Source organism: Pyrgilauda ruficollis, unplaced genomic scaffold, assembly GCF_017590135.1.
Source record: "Pyrgilauda ruficollis isolate IOZ18807 unplaced genomic scaffold, ASM1759013v1 scaffold43, whole genome shotgun sequence".
Lineage (NCBI taxonomy): Eukaryota > Metazoa > Chordata > Aves > Passeriformes > Passeridae > Pyrgilauda > Pyrgilauda ruficollis.
In genome coordinates, this window is record NW_024525823.1 from 6164354 (window position 1) to 6178279 (window position 13926).

The following is a 13926-nucleotide window of genomic DNA, read 5'->3' on the forward strand; positions in this document are numbered from 1 at the left end:
TTCAGACCACTTGGGCTCTCTTGCAGGCCTGTCTTTCAATTATCCTGTGCCATGCAAGTGCTGTGCAGGAGAAGATGATGTAGGTCCTGGAAGAACAGGGGAGGGGGCATTTATGAAGAGAATACAAATGATGTGGGGTTGATACACAAGCTGAATGCCATGTTGTTAATGCCATGTGTGTGTCACCAAGCACACTGCTGGTAACATTCAGTGCCAGGCACCCCTGATGCTAACAAATGAAATGTGTGCGGGCAAGGAGGTGGCTTTGCAGACAGGGTAAACAACAACAACAAATGTGATCAAGGCAAAATGTAAATATAACGGTAACCACTGTCAGTGCCATATTGCATATGTGACAGATGTGAAACACTGTAAGTGCTAAATGTACCCAAAATAAAAAGACACAGATGTCCTGACAGCAGGCAATCTGTGTGTTTCTTCTCTGTGCCAATTCCATATAGCACTTTGTAGTCCCCAGCTGTGAGCCCACACATATAGCTCCAGACTCAAAAGTTAAAACTTAATCAGTCCCAAGCTTCTGTGCCCCAACAGGCAGCAGTGACGTCACTCCAAATGCCAGTGCCCACCGGCATGCCATTCATGGGTTGCTGTGACTCGGGGCTGCTCAGCCCCAACGAGAGGAAAGGACAAACGTGTGGAGCAATCTCAGTGAGAAATAAAAGGACATGTTGCTGGTCATGCTTCAGTGTCTGATGTTCAACTCATCTATCAGGCAGGATGAGAGGAGGCCAGGCACTGCAACAATGTGCAGAATTCCTTATCAGCTCAGTCATCACCTGGCAAAACACCAGAGTAGAGATAGAGCACTATCTATTCCTTAGTGCTGTCAGGACCCTTCTCATTGTGTTGGGTACCTTTGCCAAAGAGATTTCTTACTAATAGGACCATGCACTACAGTGTCTGGCCTGGTTAAATGGAAGCAGGATTCTAAACCTCATTCTCAATACCCACTAGAGGTAAATATTTGCCTTTCCAGATGAGAAGAAATAAAGCAGACTATACAGCATAAACAGTGCGTGCCATGACAAACAGTTATATGCTTGCAAAGTAACAATCCAGGACGTCACAGCAATCAACACTTCTCCATAACCAGGAGGGGGGGAAACCAAATCAAATTTGTGGTGACTACAGGCTTCCTCAGGTTTAGCTATTGGCATCTTGGTGCAAAAGTGCAGCAGACAGGTTTCTGAGCTAAAGAAGGTCATTAACTGTAGGCAAGTCCTCAGCAACCATGAGACCATTTGATCTCCAAGGATGCAGTGGAGTGCTGCATATCCCATATTTACAACTTGGTGTTTCCAAATGTAGTTGATTAGTATTACAGGCCGCAGCACCATGTGTAATAAAAAAGGAGTTTGAAGCCTTCTGTGCCTTCAAAGGCAGAGAGGGCACAATCCAATTAATACCAGGTGACAAAGGCCTACACATAAACAGCATCAACATCCTGACAGACATTGGAAATGAACCATTGTCCCACAGAGCCTGAACTGTTGGCATCCAGAGCCAGAAAAGTGCTGGCAAGGAAAAGTTGGTTTCCAAGTGTGAGAGTGCTCTCAGTGAAGTCCACTGCCCAGCACACATGGAAACAACCAGGGCCCCAAGGAATACTCAAAAACGGGCAGCTGATAAAGAGATATGTGAAAAAGCTGTGTGAATATGGTGTTACTGTCACCCAATACAGCATGTAACCACTCTGGTATGTGGTTTATATAGCACTCACGCATAGTACTCATGTAATATTCCAAGTCCTATGCGTGCTGCTCCAGCAGTACCACACATGCACACAATACCACAATCAAAAACACATCTTCCTGGCAAATTTTGACAACCTATATACCATGTATTGCAACCACCCGCACACATATGACGTGATGATAACAGCTGCCATTGCATCACTAGCAAATACTTCAATGGACCAGCACACATTTTCTCAGAGAGAGAGAATCTTCACACAGTCTCTGAACAACCTACAAGCAGATGGCAAACTGTGCACATGAGGAAAAGCTTGATGAAGCACCCAACACAAAGGCAGGACGAGCAAATATGCTGATGATGAATCTGGCTAATTGAATGTTTCATGAAGTAAACACATCAGTAAAAGCTATCCCACCCATTAAAAAGAGGCTGCATGTCAAAGAAGTTCAGAGCACTTAATAGTTGGTGGGCCACCAGTTGTGAACGTCGCTGGTGGGCAGTCCAGTCCAGGACATGCCGTAAATATTGCTGCCAGGAGAAAACCTAGCATGGCCAGCATAACACATAGCATGTAGCATTCTTCCTGCCTTCCTTACAGGCTTCTTCGATGTGACAGGGACAAGAAAAACTTGCAATAGCACTTGCAATAGCAGATGTAGCTCAGAGGAACTCCTGATATTCTGAAAATGGATTCCATTATTGTAGCAAATACACTAATCTGAGATGTGATAATTTTGGTCATAAGCCATACAGGACTGAAGTTTCAGGTTCATTGGTGTTTGTTTTTTTTTTTACCCAAATATCAATCAAGTGACTGAAATAAACCTAGACTATTTAGTGAGATATTTAAGAGTAAAAATAATTAACTCTCTTATGATGGAAGGGCTGAGCTAGAAGCCAGAGGTAACTGCAAGGCAACTGATGTAGATACATTAATTTCCAGCTGGTTGCATAACTACCCTTGGTGTTCGTGCTGGGGATGTTTGGTCTATGTTTTGCTGGATAGCACTGTGTCTGTGTCATCACAACCATGCCTCCATGAACCAACCTGTGCTCACACAAGACTTTCATCTCATCCCTCAGTCGTTTCTGTTCTTACACACCAGGCAGCAGAGCCACACACCTGTCTTTACTTAGTTGGCTGCATTCTTTCTCATTTCTCCAGAACTTGTCCTAATCTACAGAAGATTTAGTTTGTGAGTGTTGCCTGGACAGCAATGCTTTGAGCATTTTCATGTGGTGTTTAGCATAGTAATTCTGGGAATCTGGCATTTCTCTGCCAGGTTGTGCTATGTTGCATGCCACTAACAGCAGTTTCTCTCACAGGGCCCATATCCCGCCGGTGGGACACCAGGAGTCAGAAAGCTCCATGAGCACCCTTCCACCTCTGTTGGAATGGTCTTTCTCAAAAGCCTGAGTGAGCCTGGCCACTGGCACAGCATCCCCTTGCAGCAGGGAGGGGCAAGGCAGCAGTGAGGGAGCTGAAGTGGGGTGCAAAGCTGTGCCCACCAGCTCTGTCCTGCATGGTCAGGCAGCGCTGGGTTCCCACTGGCACAGTGTGCAGATGGCCAGTGGTGTTAATGAGCCTGGCTGTGCCATGTGTGCAGCTCTTCTGGAATTCTGTTCAGAAACACCATGAGAAACTCAGAGCATGTACTATTTATGCTGGTTATTAGAAGCAGATGCTAATGTTTCTCTGCTGCGATCCCCCAAGTATCCTGTCCTTTTATGATGTGTGGCATGTGTTTGCAGTATGTATGTCTCTATATCACATGCAAATAAAAGGTTACTTTCACCATTTGTGTTGTGTTCATTGATAATGAGGACCTTACAACCTCTTTCTGTGGGCTTGCCCCTGCAGATGTTGACTGTGGAGCTGAGGTAAGCATCTGTAGTAGTGTGTAGGGCTGCTGTATGGTGCACATATGTGGATGTCTGGCATGAGCAATGGATGAAGTATAAGCCAGGACAACAACAGCGCTCTGAGCTGTCTGCTGGCACTGGGTAGGACAAGGGCAACCAGGATGTCTTGTCTTTGGGTTCAGACCCGAAACAGTGCAAAATTCACATTTTTTGTCTCTTATGTATTTGTATATATATGTACATATATATACGTATGTATTGAGTTCTTTCCCATCAAACACCTCCTACAAATAAGAGTGAGTCTACAAACAGTACTCTACATACAAAAGTTTATCTGGAAAATTATATGTATGTGTGTGTATATATATATATATATATATATATATATATATATATATACAGACACACACCCTGGAAAATTATATATATATATATATATATATAAAACACATGCATATATATAAAGAAAATATTGTTTGCCTGGGTATTTCTCAGTATAATTTAAGTAGCAGCAAAGCTGTATTCACTCACTCAATTATTCAATAACTAGAAAATTTGTTCACATAACTCAAGTGTCCTTTAGTAGCAGAATAGTAATAATTCAATGCCTATATCAGACAGAAGGGACCAAAAGTGATCCTGCCATAAATTCAGGTCTTATCAAGATTTCTTAATCTTGTTTTCCTGGGGTGACTAGACCCTGTTGTAATGGAGCCACATGCTTGAAGTTTGTTTTTTGTTTTTTTTTAATTTCATTTTTTCAAGCCTTGCTTTTTATACAAAGAAATAGGAAATGTGTAGATTTCTCAGGCTCCTTAGGCCTGAGAAACAATCATCACAGAACATCACAGAACTACTATTGTAGTTTTCTTCTTCTTCTTGCTATCTTGCTTTCTTCTTCTGCTCCATCCAGGAGCCACTGTTTTCTTCAATGCTCAAGTCCCTGTCATGGCAAGACCTTATCACTGAGCTTTCCTCTGGCAGCCTGTGCCCCAGTGTTTGGAGGTGCTCCTACCACAGTCACCATCCCAGCCTAGGCAGACAAGCTGGACCCATGATAGCTTCTGAAGAGTGAAACACAGAGTGAAGCAAAAAGACACAAAAATCAGTGCCACAGGCATCCTATTTCTACCACCACAAGTGCTAGTAGTTTCTGTCACTGCCTACTTTGATACATACTAAATTGAGAACCCCTAATCTAGACGGGTTTCCCCTTCTTTTCACATCTGACCAGCTATGTCCCAATAGCTTGTGTTGGTACAGATGTAGCATTATTGCATTTACAGTCTCTTCAAAGAGATCTGATAATTTGTTTGAAGAGAGCCAGACTGACCTTGTTCCAGATCACATCCACTTCTTCCTGTTCCAAACTCATGACTTGGTGACACTTTCAATGGGAAAATCTCCTTTAAAATGTTAGAGTTCCATAGAAGATTTGAAAGAATTTAGACCACAGGTGTATAATGGTGCAATTTATAAATGTTGAACTTGAAGTGTCCCAAAGTTCAGCTCTATAAAACATTCAGTATAGTAAAACAGCATCTTCATGAACTTCTTGAATTTAAAGCACTATATAAAAATGATCATTCAGTGTCTTCATAATTACTCTTATTAGATGCAAATAACAAGAGCTAAAGCTATGTTTTCAGTCACTGGACATGTTGGTTTATATAAAATTATACAAAATTATTCGTGTATCCTCAAATTTTAAAATGCCAAAGCTATGAAAAACAATTTTAACCAAGTCTTGACATCATTAAAATATGCAGCTGATATGCCCGAAACTTTTTTAAAGATTACCTAAAGGCTACCTTTTTATTGCATGTGCTAATTTTTATTTCGTACTGATTACAGCTTGAAAATTAAATATTTATGTAGCCTTATTCCCCCTTTATATAGTAGAGGGTCAGATATTCTATCTGTAGGACAGGACGTGTCTCCTGACATGCCTGCTGGAAATGACTGAAGCCTTAGCCTTAACAGGAACTAAAAGAGCCAACCACATTTTTTTGGGTGAATCGCCATAGCAGCAATGTGCTCCTTCAAAGCTCTGCCTAACCTTTATTTGCCAAAGGCTATTCGTTGCACCTTAAGCTGGGGTGGAGTAATTAGGGGGAAGGAATAGTAATTATGGTCTAAGCTGATAGGGAAAAATAAAGAGGACGGGCAACGTGCAACTTGTAATGATCATTGTTTATAGTATGAAGCAGGACACGAAATGTGGAATGGGGTAGGCACTTTCCTGTGATTTGACTACTAGGGCTGAGAGGCATTTCTCTTACTTTTTAACATTCAGTGCTGGGACAAAAACAAAAAAAAAAGTCTTCTTTAACACTCCTTAACACCAGTACCACAAGGGAAACCATGGGACTTTGGGTCTGGTGAAGCCTGCCTTGCACAACCTCACGGAGCTGTGACAACAAAATTAAAAATCAAACTCCATGGGAGTTTGATTACCAGGCAAACCATGCCTGGGAATGTGCTTCTGCAGATATGGCATCTGTGCTGCTACTGCAGCCTCTGGCAATATGACTCTGACACTTGACTTTCTGAATCTGCTGAAAAAACCACCCAAGGACTCACAGTGAAGCCAAAGGGAGTCACACTGGGAGGAAGGCAAAAGGCCTTCTGAGTCCAGTGGTTAACAGCACAGTGCACATGAGGTGTCATCATTACCTGAATGGATAGTGAGCTCCTGGCCTGAAGGAAAGCTCTTGCTCATGGGGCCAGGTTCCAGCGCAGGAGCCAGTCTAGTCTGACACAGCCACCTGCCTTCCTGGCGAGGTGCACTCTTCCTGGCGAGGCTGGAGAGGACAAAACAACAACAAAACTACTTTCATTCAGGTGCTGGTGACTCAGGTTGTGTTCAGCAGCCAGGGGCTGTTGACAGGCAGGCTGGGCACACCTAATGACACCCTGCTCCTGCACCAGGTGGAGCTGCCCTTCCCCAGCACACGCTGCACCATCGGGATGTCCCGCCAAGGCCACAGTGCCACAAGAGTCCTGACCACAGGCAGGGTGGTGGGAAGGTCAGCAGGGCTGAGGCTGGGTTTGTCCACTAAGAAACCACCTCCTTGTGGTGGGAGGCACTGCAATATCCCCGGTCCATTCGTGCAGAGCTGGGGAGGAGAGATCATGATGGAACTCGGGAAGAAACAGGTTGGGTATCATCCAACAGCACACTCACTCTGTTCCTGGGTTGTGTAATGCGCCTTTTAATCACCAGACGAGGATCTGGATGCAAATGTGACCCTTGTGCAATGCATGAGTAAGATTCTGTGCTGCCTGCAGCCTCTTTTCCAGGCTGTGTGGTTGCCTTTGCTGCATGATGAACCTGAATGTCAAATATTAATAACAAAACAAATTATCTCCACCCTATCATCAAGGTGTGTCACAGCTGATTCCTGTTTAACATCAAGGTTTCTACTGCTCAAGAATCCTTCTGCAATCCTGGGATCTGGCTCTATCAGTTCTATGAGTGATTAAGGAATGACAAAAATCCTGAAAAACTTCCTGGTGTCTGAGTTGATCTTGATCCTCTTCCATGGTTTGCTGGGATGGGAGGAAAAAAAATGGAGCTCCAAAGATAGAATGGCTGGAGTAATTCTTGCAAAACTAGCCTAACCCAACCATCAAAGCACTTCCTTTAGGTAAGAATTCAACTCCACCAAGCTCACAGTGCATAAATGAAACTGTTTTTCTGTCTCATACAATGCGATTTGGTATACATCATAAATGGCACTCCCATTGTTCTAGCCACAAGCTCTTCAGTGCATTCAAGTATTTAGTCTGATGAAAAACTTTTTTGCAATGCAGGATTCAAAAACTGGAACAGACTATCCAGAGTTGTTGCACCTCCTTTGACATACTCAGGAGTTCAGGACTCTCAGTAACCTGACCTAATGCCAAAGTTGGCACTCTTCCAAGTGGGGGTGGAACAGATGAGATGCCCCCCAGAGATGCCTTCCATACTGCATTAATCAGTTAATCTGTGATTCTGTGGGAAGGGCTGCTAGTTATGGATGGTGGTAGTCTGTTACTTCATTGCTATCTGTTGGAATACTCAATAAAAAGGAGAAATGTACTAATAGTGAGAAAATGGGATTCTGTGAAAGACAGAAAATGTGTGAAAGAGAAAGGCAAAGGAAATAAGTAAGACCAAAAAAATCAACAAGAAGGCATGCAGAAATAAGGAAAATAAATTGGACCAGATTCTCATTCCTACCAGAGTACTTTGAAAGCACTGGCTGTGCAAAGAAAGGCAGATAAGAACATCCACTTCAAAGCATATTACTTCATATTAGTCTGGAAATAGGGGAAATCTGTCTCGCTGTAATTGAAAATTCAGTCTGCTTTTTCTAAGGAATGAAGTTCCTCTCAAAAAAGTATCCTCACTTTCATTTGACTACAGTAGATTTACATGTAAAAATTAGACTTTAAAAAATATTGCATGGAAATAGTAATTAGCAATATAATTCTTGAACACTTCAGAAATTTTATCATAGGTTGTGTAGTGGTTCATCTTACCACCAGTTCACAATTCCACCACAAGAGTTAATTAAAAAATACATTAAGTGGTCTTTCTTTTTCTGCAAATTATCCACATGCAGAACATATTCTCTTTCCAATATCTGAAGGTTCCTGAGCTTTTCCTGAAATGCCTACAGGCAGGTGTTTCTCTGAGCAAGCAGGTTTGAGAACTTTCGTGTCAGATTTCTGTTCTTGGTTACCTGTCTGCTCTGTGTCAATTTTCCTTTCTGATGGTGAGGTGAACAAGGTAACTGCAGGAAATGTCAACTGAAATGCCAAAAGCCAAATGAAAAACAACCATCTGGAAAGGTAAATCAATGACTGAAGGAAATGGGAAGCCACTAATCATTTTCCCTCCCTTCTCCTATCCTTAATGATAAGTATGAATAGAAGCTTCGTCATTCAATGCTTGCATGATGCCCTCTTTGAATTGGGTTGGATGGTATCCATATTACAAAAAATACCACAAGAACTGGAAATAATTGGTACTTCTTACAACATATGCAGATCCTGTGTGGAACACAATGTCTCAGAGCAGTCTTTGATGGTTTTCAGTTATATAACCCCCAGGGAAGGAGGATGTTATTGTTTGCAGAGCACGTTCTCTCTATTTTCTATATCTAATTTTTTTCTTTTTTAATAAAAGAAAATCAAATTTTAAAACCCTGAGATCTTCACCAAAAAAAAAGCACCTAGAAATCAAACACTTCTGTGATGGCTCCTTCTGTGTTATCTCATTCACTTCCCAATCAGAGAATAGAGCAGAGTAAATCTGAATCCAGCTGTTGCGTTGTTCCTAGAAGATTAATCAGTTACAGTCACAGAAGTCAATGAAAACTCTTGCCTGATGGAGAGGTGGGAATCTTGCCATTTCACGTGCATAGAGATTAGAGACGCTACAGAGTGAAATGGGATGTCCTGGTGGTGAATGAGAAGGTTTTTTTCCTGGAAAAACTCCACCATAGAGATGCTTTTCATTATGAGATACTTTACCTCCAGACCACAGTTTGATGGTCAGGAGAGAAATACCACTAATTATTAAAAGGGAAAAAAGTGCAGAGGGCTTTGGGTACATTCACAGTTTGTCAGATAGAGCCCAAAGCAGAGGTGACTCTTTTGCAATTTTTTCTCTGCTCTGTCATAAGGAGGGAGCACTTTGATATCTTGTGACTCTGGTTAACCAGCATAAAAGTACTGCAGTAGATTAAATGTATTTGCAAAAGTGAAACCAGCAGCTAATCATCTTGTTCATACATGCTGATTTTTCCCCCTGACTAATTTCTCTTGTAGTGGGAGTAATTAACTTTATTAGTAACACTGACTACTCTGGTACCTTCAGGCAAGCACTGGTGGAGCTGCTTATTAGCAATCACATAGTTTCACTTACACTGAGCCTGAGCATTTCCTACAGAGTGAAGTGCCTATTGAACAAAAAGGGGTACTGATTATCCTACTACTTAAAAATAAATGTGATATATAATGTTGGAAACGGGGAGGGAAGAGGCAGAAATCCTACATTTTTTGCTTGCTCTGATTCATTATCACTTTCAGTTCACCTACTGCCTTTGCAAGGGGAGGATGACTGGAGTTTGAGTCGTTATCTCCCAGTTGTGTCTCCTCAGGTGGGTTCTCAGTGGCAAGTGTGCCCAGACTGGCCTCAGCTCAGGACACTCCTCGTGTGTCTGGGAAATCTCCTACACAGCATTCTACAAGAGACCGCAGACAAAATTTCCATCCAGAGGTGCAGAGGTGGCAGTGGATTACTCAAGCAGCAGGCAAATCTGTGGCACTTGCAGCACGGATGAGCTGGCACTTTGCTGGAGGACAGGAGCCAGTGTGGTACAGTTCTCTGGAAACACTTGCTAGTGCCAGCTTTCCTGCTTGGAATAGACCGCAAGGCGAGGTGAAGAACACTGTACCTGTTCTGCCTTGCTGTTCCCAGGAATACTTTCTCCAAAACTGACAGGCCGCCTGGCAAGGAGCTGCATTGCTCAGGGATTGTGAAACAGCTCCAGTGCTTAAAAGAAAGAAGGTCACGTACCCACTCATTAAATGGGCATTGAATTATGGAGCGTGCAAAGAGGCACTGGCAGCCAGTCTGAGTGTTGTTTTAGAGGTGTGGCAAATGGTAGAAAACTGTGCTCAAATAAATCTGAATGGTCTGAAGGCGAGGTCACAGGAAGAAAAACATCCAAGAGGAGGGTGAAGAGAGAATTCTCCTTCTCTGTCAGATCAGTCATTGATGTTTTTTCTACTATGACCTCAGCTGTCCATCCCCATAATGCGTAGACTACACTTACAGTGACTTACTGGGATTAGGACATGGCCCTTTTCCCCCATAAGGAAAAAGGACCCACAAGGGACCAGGCATAGTCCCTTAAGATTCCCTTTGTGTCTTGGAGGAAGGTCAACAAAACCCATCTGGTTTACCTGTTTGAATCTATTCTGTTCCTGGTGCATGGATATTTCAGGAGACATTGCTTAGAAGAGTTTCACTCACAGACATATATACTAGTGCTAGAAATCACAGCCTGTAGTTTGTTAAAGAAAGTGGTGTACCACTGAGACTGGAAGCCACTGAAATCTATATTTTGTAGACCAGATAGGCTGGACTTTTTATTATTGCTATTTATTGAAGCAAAGGGAAGAAACCCTGCGGAAGACAAGTTGCCGCACTTGCTGGCCCAGCTTGTGGCTCCTGCTGTGCTTGAATTTTGCTACAAACATCTGCTCCCAGGCTCTGGTGTAGTAGAGGGGCACGTGTGTGGAGAGAGCATGGCTGAAACATCCCTACAGTCTGCAGCTGCCAACCCTGGGCTGGCAGATTGGCCTGGACGCTGTGGATGGTTGGCAGCTGCTGGAGCAGAGCTGGGATGTCACTCACAGGCTCTGGCAACTCTGGCAAAGGCATTTTGCAGTGTGCTCTGTGCCAAGCACAAGTGAAACAAACCTAGCACTATTATGCAGGTGAAAAAAAGGAGAAAGGAAGAGGTGGAATCGCTGTGTGGATGGAGTTTATATCACATAAATAATTGGGAAATTATAAATTTACATTACTGAATTCTTTTTTTCACTGACCTGTTACTTCAGATGAAACTCATGTACAAGCAGACAAACAATACCACTTGTCAGATAATAATCATTTGCATGTTGAACAGCTGGCTGTGGCTCTTTCTGTAGAATACTTCATTCACTGACACACTGAATGCCCAAGAGACTTAAGAAATATCCCTGGCTCTATCAAGCTTAAGAAAACAGGACTTTATTTAAAAAAAAAAATTACTGACATTTCCCAAACAGATCCCTTTCTAATTTGTCTTTCTGTGTCACATCCATAAAACTCAGTATACATTTCTGTCTTTGTTTCAGCCAGGACAGGGCTCATTTTTGCAGCAACCAGTAGAGGCACAGCCAGGATCCTGGGGATATTGTACTCCCCAGGATATGTGTCTTGGGGATGGAAGGGGTCATGTTCTTTCAAGTGTTGCCAGGGTTGGGGGCACGTGGGTTTGGGTGGCACAGGGTTCAGCGTGGTGAGCACTCCCACGTGTGATGTTCATCTTGTACACTCTGTCATTGGTATTCTTGTTGTTACTGCTCAATTTTCTTACTTCATCACAGTTTCTAGTAAATTGATCTTATCTCAGCCTGTGATCTTTACCTTTTTGCGCCTCCAGTTCTCCTCTCCACCCCAACACATTGGGAGAGGAGAGGAATAAGTGAACAACACCTGGCCTGGGGTGCTTCAGTAGGAACACTAAACTGGGGAATAGCATTCCTAAAGCATGACAATTTCTCGGAGAAAGGGATTGAAAGCTGCTTGTACTAACCAAATATTTCCAGAGAGATGCTAGTGCCTTTGCACGTAAGAGGTGATACACAGAGCCCAAAGACCAGAGCCATGTCACCTGAGCTGCCTGGGACTCTGTGTACAGTACCCATCAGAAGCCAATATGGTATCATATCTGTCAGAGTATTAAGGTCCAGGTTTAAAATGAGATGCAGTTTTGCACCTACACCTTCATTTGGAAACTTGGTTCAAAATCTCACTTCCCTGATGTACTTCATCCAGAATCTGTCCTGATTTTTATATCGAATTGTTTGACACCTCCCTCCGCGTTTTAATCTTAAAAACAACTCCCTCACTTACCTCCAGCTATAATAACAGAGAACAATCACACCCTCTGTCAGTCCTCAGTGTAAAGGAGCTAAGGTTTGGCTCAGGTACAAGTGTGAACACAACCCATCATTCAGTGGTTAATGAAGATCCAGTTCACCTACATTCACTTATTGCATTTACAGTAGATAGGGTGAATAGGTATTTTCAGCCTATAAAATTTTAATTATGAAACTAAAAGTACAAGCTATATAATCAGCTTTCAACATCATCTGACATTCCGGTTCTGCTTACATTAGTGTGCAGCTTCCAGTCATTAAAGGACAGAATTGCTCTTTAGTAAACAGAGCAAACAACCTTGCAAATTAAAATAATATCTGACCTGCCCTCAAGTATATTTAAAGTAGGACAGATGTAATGGAATGTTCGCACCACTGCTTCACTGAAACACATTTGATCTTGGCTTTTAGGACAAACCTTTCTTACAGTGATTAAACATACACTGCAGTCAGAGAAAGAACATTTGTTTTGAATTCAAAAGCTAATCTCAGGCCCAACCAAAGTCCATAGCACAGCCATACCACCCAGGAGACAATTGTGGGTAGCTAAATCTCATTCGCCACACCAGGGAGTAAATCCCACCAGCACCAGTGGTAACAACATTTCAACACAGAGAGCAAACCTCAGGGCTGCTCTGGCAGGTGTTTCTCTTTGGCAGTTGCCCTTTCTGTCATGCAGTAGAAATCTGGCAAGAAGACCCCATAGTTGTTGGACCCAACAGCCAAAGCAGCTACCAAGACAGGCTTTGCTGTTTGTGCTGCTATTAGCTTCTTTCCCTCCACGCAAAGCCTCCCCACACAAAAGTCTCCTGAGATCTCTTACTGTGAAGGTGGCAGGTGTCAGTTTAGGCCAAAAAACCCTCTCCGTCATATGTTCAGATGCCACAATGCTGAAATGAAAGCGTTTTATTTCCAGAAATATGGGAAATAAACCACAGCCTATAGTAATTTCCTAAAACGCTTGCAATGTGAGTCGATAAGTTTAAGAATCAAAATTCTAGGAATGGGCAGCTTTCAACTTTTGACCTCAGCCATTATGCCAACTCATTGCCTCTCATCCTGCCCTATTTGACAGAAGGGCAGGATGAAAGTGTTGTGGCATAATACAGCATTCAGTGACTTTCCTGGTCCCACCCATTGATGTTTTCCAGTCTCAGTCTCTAAGTCTCCCCAGTTTCCTGGAGAAGATGCATTAAAAAAATATCTCACTTCCTCTTGCTAGCTATACATACCAAATATTCTAGTGTAAGTGGGAAGGAATCATGAAAGAATAGGGAATTTATTGTATGCAATGTTGCAAAAGTGACCCCTTACTATTTGATAGTGTTGTCCACTTGAAAGCTGATTAAAACCTGAATTTTTCAAAATACTGCAAAAATACATTGAAGCTTTTAGTTTCCCAGCTTTCACAAACATTTTATTTATTTTTTTATATTTGACAGAACCAGAGATTGCATAAATTCTCCCTTAAATAAAGATCTCTTCTTTCCTGTGGGGCTGGTTAGGAGATGTAATATTTAAATGGAGCATTTCTCCAATTTGTGGGGGGAAAAAAGGTTAATGCTGACCAAAACAGTATCAAGTTACTCCCATAAAGCACCTCTTCCACTTCAGATAAGCCATTTATCTATCATCATCAAA